Source organism: Polyodon spathula, chromosome 14 (genome assembly GCF_017654505.1).
Source record: "Polyodon spathula isolate WHYD16114869_AA chromosome 14, ASM1765450v1, whole genome shotgun sequence".
NCBI lineage: Eukaryota > Metazoa > Chordata > Actinopteri > Acipenseriformes > Polyodontidae > Polyodon > Polyodon spathula.
Genome location: NC_054547.1, coordinates 39,811,851 through 39,820,118, shown reverse-complemented (window position 1 = coordinate 39,820,118; position 8,268 = coordinate 39,811,851). Strand labels below are relative to the sequence as shown.

General features: G+C 48.2%; 1 long non-coding RNA gene across 1 annotated transcript; it reads left to right on the top strand.

The window, feature by feature from the left end:
• Window positions 1-1,065: 1,065 nt before the first annotated feature.
• Window positions 1,066-6,943, top strand: LOC121327158. Its single transcript, XR_005951531.1, has 2 exons — window positions 1,066-1,304; window positions 5,986-6,943. It is a non-coding gene; the product is annotated as an uncharacterized LOC121327158 (long non-coding RNA).
• The last annotated feature ends 1,325 nt before the right edge of the window (window positions 6,944-8,268 follow it).

Here is an 8,268-nt window from a genome sequence, read left to right as displayed (position 1 = left end):
GCCTAGATGAAGACATTTCTGAGTCAACAAAAACTCCTAGGTCTTTTTCATAGATTCCTTCTCCAATTTCAATATCTCCCATATGATATTTATAATGTACATTTTTATTTCCTGCGTGCAGTACCTTACACTTTTTTTGGTCCTTTTTTAATGCTCTGTAAAGTGCCTTTTTTCGCTGAATATTTTTTTTAATTGATCTATTAAACCATTTTGGCAATTTAGTTTTACATTTAGATTTGTCTACTTTAGGGATATAATTGTTTTGCGCCTCTAGTACTACGTTTTTGAAGAACAACCATCCTTCTTCTGTGGGTGTTTTCTCTATTTTACTCCAATCTACTTCTGTTAGTCTCTGTTTCATGCCTTCATAGTTTGCTGAACCGCAGGGTGTTGATGCGTATATTTGGTAGCGTGCTGGACATGCATTCGCTCTAGCCCGAACTCAATCGTGTCCTTATCGTGTCACAGTCCAGTTGTCCTGGTCCGTTTCCATGGAAACAACATTTCGGTCCTCACAGTGTAGAGTCAACAGAGGGAATATGTTGTCTTTAAATCTGTCTGTAATCAGCTTGCCTTAAACAAGCTGTATGCAGATGCCACCAGTACTGTGTGTTGCAAGGCAAACGTCAAGCACGAAAAAAAATTTAAAAAACTACAAACGACAACACCAGATATTTGTCATTACTTCCTGATGTAGCTGCTTGTGATTAAACACAGTGGTCAGTTCCTCCAGGTGATGTGCAGTTCGTGAACAATTTGTTCTTTTAACCTTCAAATAACCCTTTCTAACCAAGTGATTCAGTCTACATGGAGTGGTTTTGTTTTATTGAATCAGTGAATCAGATGAATGAATCTTTTGAATCAACTCACCAAACTGAACTGAATCAAATGAATCGAGTCAGTAAAAACCCACCACTAGTGCCTTCCTCCCGCTCTCCCTCTCCTGCTTCCCCCTCCCTCTCTCCCGCTCTCCCTCTCTCCACACTCTTATCAGTGTATTGCTTGAGCTGGCATAGTGCTGCAGGCTCCATGCCATGTTCCTTGCCTTTGTTTATTTATACATGATGCAAGTATTTATGCATTTTGTTTATTTTCTTCCAGCTTGCTGTGGATAAACAGAGTCTCCAAGGCATCAGGTACAAAGCACAAGCACTCCCACTGCAGCCAACCCATCTGCCACAGCTTGAGGAGAGGAAACAGTCCAGACTGCAGCTCAGCAAGGTGTGCAGGCTCACCGCCCTGTACTGCCTGGCAGCATGACGGAGCTACAGCTCTTCTGATGGACTGGCCCTGAACTCAAAAAGGTAGCAAGTTTATTTATTTTGTATCTATATATTTTTACTTTTGGAATGAGAGTTTGAGAGTTTATGATTATTTCCAGATTGTGTAAAGTGGTTGTTAAGCAAGCAAGTTCAAGCTTGGAGTATAAAAAAACAATAGCTCTGATTGCAGGTTTTAATGTGCTTTACTCTGAAGTGTAGTCGACACCTGTTAACATTGTTACTAAAGCAGTGCTGCTGGCAGGATGCATCTCGCAGCACCACAGAGTCCTTCAGTTAACTTTGCTGCTCACTAGCTTTCCAACATTACCGCTTTTTTCTAAGCTGCTCCAGTCTGATGCTTCTCTTTTTGTGGATCTCTCCCCCAGCCCTCAGGCTCAGGGACTGGTTTGTAAGGGCTTCAATAACTGTGACTGTGAGTGTGACTGTACTAACATTACCTGTACAGTAAAGCTTTGATAAGATGGAGAAGCTGAGGGAAACGGTTAAGGTTAGCTTAGTCATTAATCTGTTGGTGGTAAAGATTATGAAGCAGCGCAGCAGTAAACTGCAAGACCAATAATCAGGGCAAGGGATTAGTTCCACTGCTACCACAAGCCTGGTGTGCAGTATTTAATCTAGACAGTGCCCTGGTAGTGCAGTGTCTTTACCAATGTGGAATGAAGAAGAGTTTGAACTGCAGTCAAGCCCAGTCATTGCAGCACTTCTCATTCTCCATGTGTATTTTAAATTGAAGTACAACAGCAGAGCTTCTTATCTGTTTATTTACTCTGTACCAGCAAAGCACTGCCACCAATTCACAATGCAAACACAATTAGAAAATGAACCAGAGGGAGGCTCCCAAGTGGCGCATCCAGCAAAGTGCTCCACACGGATGTGCCCTATAGCCTGGGGAACGCAGGTTCGAGTCCAGGCTATGTCGCAGCCGACCGTGACTGGGAGCTCCCGTGGGGTGGTGCACAATTGGCCGAGCGCTGCCCAGGTAGGGAGGGCTTAGGTCGGCAGGGGAATCCATGGCTCACCGCGCATCAGCGACTCCTGTGACCGATAGGGCGTCTGTGGTTTTGCAGTAAAGCCTCCAGATCTGTGTTGTCCTCTGGCACTATAGGTCTGGTGGTCTTGCTGTGGATCCACAGTGCGAAAAATGAGGGATTGGCAGGAGCACGTTTTGGAGGATGCGTGCTCCAGCCTCCGTTCCACGGGGGGGTTGCAAGCGGTGGGCCGAGGATACAGATAATAATTGGGCACACTAAACTGGGGAGAAAACCGGAGTAAAAAAATTGGAGATGACTAAATTTATTAAAAAAAAAAAAAAAAAAAAGAAAATGAACTGGCTCAGATGCTGACAAAGTGAACACAAGGAGATTAATGGACAGCCAGTCCCTCCTCTCTCTCCTCCCTATTCAACCCCAGCTCTCATCTCTCTCTCTCCTCCCTATTCAACCCTAGCTCTCATCTCTCTCTCTCTCCTCCCTATTCAACCCCAGCTCTCATCTCTCTCTCCTCCCTATTCAACCCCAGCTCTCATCTCTCTCTCCTCCCTATTCAACCCCAGCTCTCATCTCTCTCTCCTCCCTATTCAACCCCAGCTCTCATCTCTCTCTCCTCCCTATTCAACCCCAGCTCTCATCTCTCTCTCCTCCCTATTCAACCCCAGCTCTCATCTCTCTCTCCTCCCTATTCAACCCCAGCTCTCATCTCTCTCTCCTCCCTATTCAACCCCAGCTCTCATCTCTCTCTCCTCCCTATTCAACCCCAGCTCTCATCTCTCTCTCCTCCCTATTCAACCCCAGCTCTCATCTCTCTCCTCCCTATTCAACCCCAGCTCTCATCTCTCTCTCCTCCCTATTCAACCCCAGCTCTCATCTCTCTCTCCTCCCTATTCAACCCCAGCTCTCATCTCTCTCTCCTCCCTATTCAACCCCAGCACTCATCTCTCTCCCTCCCTATTCAACCCCAGCTCTCATCTCTCTCTCCTCCCTATTCAACCCCAGCTCTCATCTCTCTCCCTCCCTATTCAACCCCAGCTCTCATCTCTCTCCCTCCCTATTCAACCCCAGCTCTCATCTCTCTCCCTCCCTATTCAACCCCAGCTCTCATCTCTCTCTCCTCCCTATTCAACCCCAGCTCTCATCTCTCTCTCCTCCCTATTCAACCCCAGCTCTCATCTCTCTCCTCCCTATTCAACCCCAGCTCTCATCTCTCTCTCCTCCCTATTCAACCCCAGCTCTCATCTCTCTCTCCTCCCTATTCAACCCCAGCTCTCATCTCTCTCTCCTCCCTATTCAACCCCAGCTCTCATCTCTCTCTCCCTCCCTATTCAACCCCAGCTCTCATCTCTCTCTCCTCCCTATTCAACCCCAGCTCTCATCTCTCTCCCTCCCTATTCAACCCCAGCTCTCATCTCTCTCCCTCCCTATTCAACCCCAGCTCTCATCTCTCTCCTCCCTATTCAACCCCAGCTCTCATCTCTCTCCCTCCCTATTCAACCCCAGCTCTCATCTCTCTCCCTCCCTATTCAACCCCAGCTCTCATCTCTCTCCCTCCCTATTCAACCCCAGCTCTCATCTCTCTCCCCCCTATTCAACCCCAGCTCTCATCTCTCTCTCCTCCCTATTCAACCCCAGCTCTCATCTCTCTCTCCTCCCTATTCAACCCCAGCTCTCATCTCTCTCTCCTCCCTATTCAACCCCAGCTCTCATCTCTCTCTCCTCCCTATTCAACCCCAGCTCTCATCTCTCTCTCCTCCCTATTCAACCCCAGCTCTCATCTCTCTCTCCTCCCTATTCAACCCCAGCTCTCATCTCTCTCTCCTCCCTATTCAACCCCAGCTCTCATCTCTCTCTCCTCCCTATTCAACCCCAGCTCTCATCTCTCTCCTCCCTATTCAACCCCAGCTCTCAACTCTTCATCTCCTCCCTATTCAACCCCAGCTCTCATCTCTCTCCTCCCTATTCAACCCCAGCTCTCATCTCTCTCTCCTCCCTGTTCAACCCCAGCTCTCATCTCTCTCTCTATCCTCACTATTCAAACCCAGCTCTCATCTCTCTCCTCCATATTCAACCCCAGCTCTCATCTCTCTCTCCTCCCTATTCAACCCCAGCTCTCATCTCTCTCCCTCCCTATTCAACCCCAGCACTCATCTCTCTCCCTCCCTATTCAACCCCAGCTCTCATCTCTCTCTCCTCCCTATTCAACCCCAGCTCTCATCTCTCTCCTCCCTATTCAACCCCAGCTTTCATCTCTCTCCTCCCTATTCAACCCCAGCTCTCATCATCTCTCTCCTCCCTATTCAACCCCAGCTCTCATCTCTCTCCTCCCTATTCAACCCCAGCTCTCATCTCTCTCTCCTCCCTATTCAACCCCAGCTCTCATCTCTCTCTCCTCCCTATTCAACCCCAGCTCTCATCTCTCTCCCTCCCTATTCAACCCCAGCTCTCATCTCTCTCTCCTCCCTATTCAACCCCAGCTCTCATCTCTCTCTCCTCCCTATTCAACCCCAGCTCTCATCTCTCTCTCCTCCCTATTCAACCCCAGCTCTCATCTCTCTCTCCTCCCTATTCAACCCCAGCTCTCATCTCTCTCTCCTCCCTATTCAACCCCAGCTCTCATCTCTCTCTCCTCCCTATTCAACCCCAGCTCTCATCTCTCTCCCTCCCTATTCAACCCCAGCTCTCATCTCTCTCTCCTCCCTATTCAACCCCAGCTCTCATCTCTCTCTCCTCCCTATTCAACCCCAGCTCTCATCTCTCTCCTCCCTATTCAACCCCAGCTCTCATCTCTCTCTCCTCCCTATTCAACCCCAGCTCTCATCTCTCTCTCCTCCCTATTCAACCCCAGCTCTCATCTCTCTCTCCTCCCTATTCAACCCCAGCTCTCATCTCTCTCTCCTCCCTATTCAACCCCAGCTCTCATCTCTCTCCTCCCTATTCAACCCCAGCTCTCATCTCTCTCTCCTCCCTATTCAACCCCAGCTCTCATCTCTCTCTCCTCCCTATTCAACCCCAGCTCTCATCTCTCTCCCTCCCTATTCAACCCCAGCTCTCATCTCTCTCCCTCCCTATTCAACCCCAGCTCTCATCTCTCTCCCCCCTATTCAACCCCAGCTCTCATCTCTCTCCCTCCCTATTCAACCCCAGCTCTCATCTCTCTCCCTCCCTATTCAACCCCAGCTCTCATCTCTCTCCTCCCTATTCAACCCCAGCTCTCATCTCTCTCCCCCCTATTCAACCCCAGCTCTCATCTCTCTCCCTCCCTATTCAACCCCAGCTCTCATCTCTCTCCCCCCTATTCAACCCCAGCTCTCATCTCTCTCCTATCCCTATTCAAACCCAGCTCTCATCTCTCTCCTCCATATTCAACCCCAGCTCTCATCTCTCTCTCCTCCCTATTCAACCCCAGCTCTCATCTCTCTCCTCCCTATTCAACCCCAGCTCTCATCTCTCTCTCCTCCCTGTTCAACCCCAGCTCTCATCTCTCTCTCTATCCTCAATATTCAAACCCAGCTCTCATCTCTCTCCTCCATATTCAACCCCAGCTCTCATCTCTCTCCTCCCTATTCAACCCCAGCTCTCATCTCTCTCTCCTCCCTGTTCAACCCCAGCTCTCATCTCTCTCCTCCATATTCAACCCCAGCTCTCATCTCTCTCTCCTCCCTATTCAACCCCAGCTCTTATCGCTCTCTCTCCCTCTCTGACTCTCACAGACCCTCACAGGTACCAATGGAGCATCAGCGATCGAGAAGCATCCCCGTCCACAGCGCCACCTTGTGGCAGAAGGGCCCTGCGAGCAGGAACACCTTGGTCAGGCCCAAATCTGCCAAGGGGTGCCGACGACCCTCCCTTTTGCAGAGCCAAAACACCGGATACAGAGCACTGGACCCACCTCCCAGCCTGCCAACATGCAGAACCAGGAGAAGCAGCCAGGACAGCGACGGGCACAGCTATAGTGGACCACCACCGACCCTGAGGCCTGCCAGGACTCATATCTGGAGCGGAGTGGCAACATAAGGAGATGCAGCAACCAGGAGCAGGGCCCAACCTGCAGAGGTCACGGCAGGAGTGGGGCTCCCTCGGCCCCTGTAGACTTTTAACCCTACCTCCTTCCCAGAACCACCCCCACCTTGAACAAGTACAGTGTGCTGCCTTCCATCAGACAAGGAGGCAGAGCCCTCACCCTGAACCATGAGGGGGGGCAGAGGACAGGAGGCAGAGTCCTTACCCTGAACCATGAGGGGGCAGAGGACAGGAGGCAGAGCCCTCACTCTGAACCATGAGCAGAGGAACAGAGGAACAGAGGAACAGAGGACAGGAGTCCCTCCTGCATGGGCTTTTGACCTAGAATAAGGCTTTCCTGACAGGGGAGAGAACACAGTAAGACTGGATAAGCAGTGTGTAAACTTGTGCACCACAATGTAGTTTCTTGCTATGTAACAATAACAATATTAAGGCATGGCAACATTTAGTTCTCTGTACCAGGAAGCACAATGTGTCGTGCCAATGGCTAAAACTACAATTCCCTGGATCTGTAGTTCTGCAAGTTCCCCTATAAATCTGCTTGCCACTAGATTACTGCCGGGCTCAGAAAGCATGCTCTTGTTGCCACTTGCAGCAGCAGGGTGTTATAAATGATCCACTGTATAATATTAAAATAACCTTACAGCAGTTTTTGTATTTTTGTATTCAATGTATTACTGTTAGTTTGAATTGTTACACATTTTTAAAATGATAAATTCATTGAGAAGCACATTTTGCTTGAATATCGCAGTGCCTGTGACAGAGCAATGCAAGGGAGTCCTGTCAGACATATTCCACTAGATGGCGCCAGCCCCCTTCTTGCTTGTTTGTTTAAACCCATGACTATATCCTGGATTAATAAATGTTGTATTGTGATGCTGTTCTTGGATATGCCCTGCTGTCTGCAGCGAAGAAACCAGATAAAGTCAGTAAACAGCAAGGTAAAGCATGGTAGAAATGGAAAAAACAAAACTACCATGGAAATGAGGCCTTCTAGGGTGTTTTGCTTTGAGATTAGCTGGCATCAGGAATAGATTTCGGAATAAAGGAGATTAGCTGGCATCAGGAATAGAGGTCTGTAGTATAGAGGCGATTAGCTAACCTCAGGAATAGAGGTCTGTGGTATAGAGATTAGCTGGCATCAGGAATAGGTTTTGGTATAGAGGAGATTAGCTGGCAGCAGGAATAGGTTTTGGTATAGAAGAGATTAGCTGGCATCAGGAATAGAGGAGATTAGCTGTAGGAATATAGAGGAGATTAGCTGGCATCAGGAATAGGTTTTGGTATAGAGGAGATTAGCTGGCATCAGGAATAGAGGTCTGTAGTATAGAGGACTGGAGTATAGAGGAGATTAGCTGGCATCAGGAATAGGTTTTGGTATAGAGGAGATTAGCTGGCATCAGGAATATGTTTTGGTTTGAGGAGTATAGAGGAGATTAGCTGGCATCAGGAATATGTTTAGCTGGCATCAGGAATATAGAGGAGATTAGCTGGCATCAGGAATAGGTTTTGGTATAGAGGAGATTAGCTGGCATCAGGAATAGGTTTTGGTATAGAGGAGATTAGCTGGCATCAGGAATAGGTTTTGGTATAGAGGAGATTAGCTGGCATCAGGAATAGGTTTTGGTATAGAGGAGATTAGCTGGCATCAGGAATATGTTTTGGTATAGAGGAGATTAGCTGGCATCAGGAATAGGTTTTGGTATAGAGGAGATTAGCTGGCATCAGGAATAGAGTTTTGGTATAGCTGGCATCAGTTTTGGTATAGAGGAGATTAGCTGGCATCAGGAATAGGTTTTGGTATAGAGGAGATTAGCTGGCATCAGGAATAGGTTTTGGTATAGAGGAGATTAGCTGGCATCAGGAATAGGTTTTGGTATAGAGGAGATTAGCTGGCATCAGGAATACGTTTTGGTATAGAGGAGATTAGCTGGCATCAGGAATAGGTTTTGGTATAGAGGAGATTAGCTGGC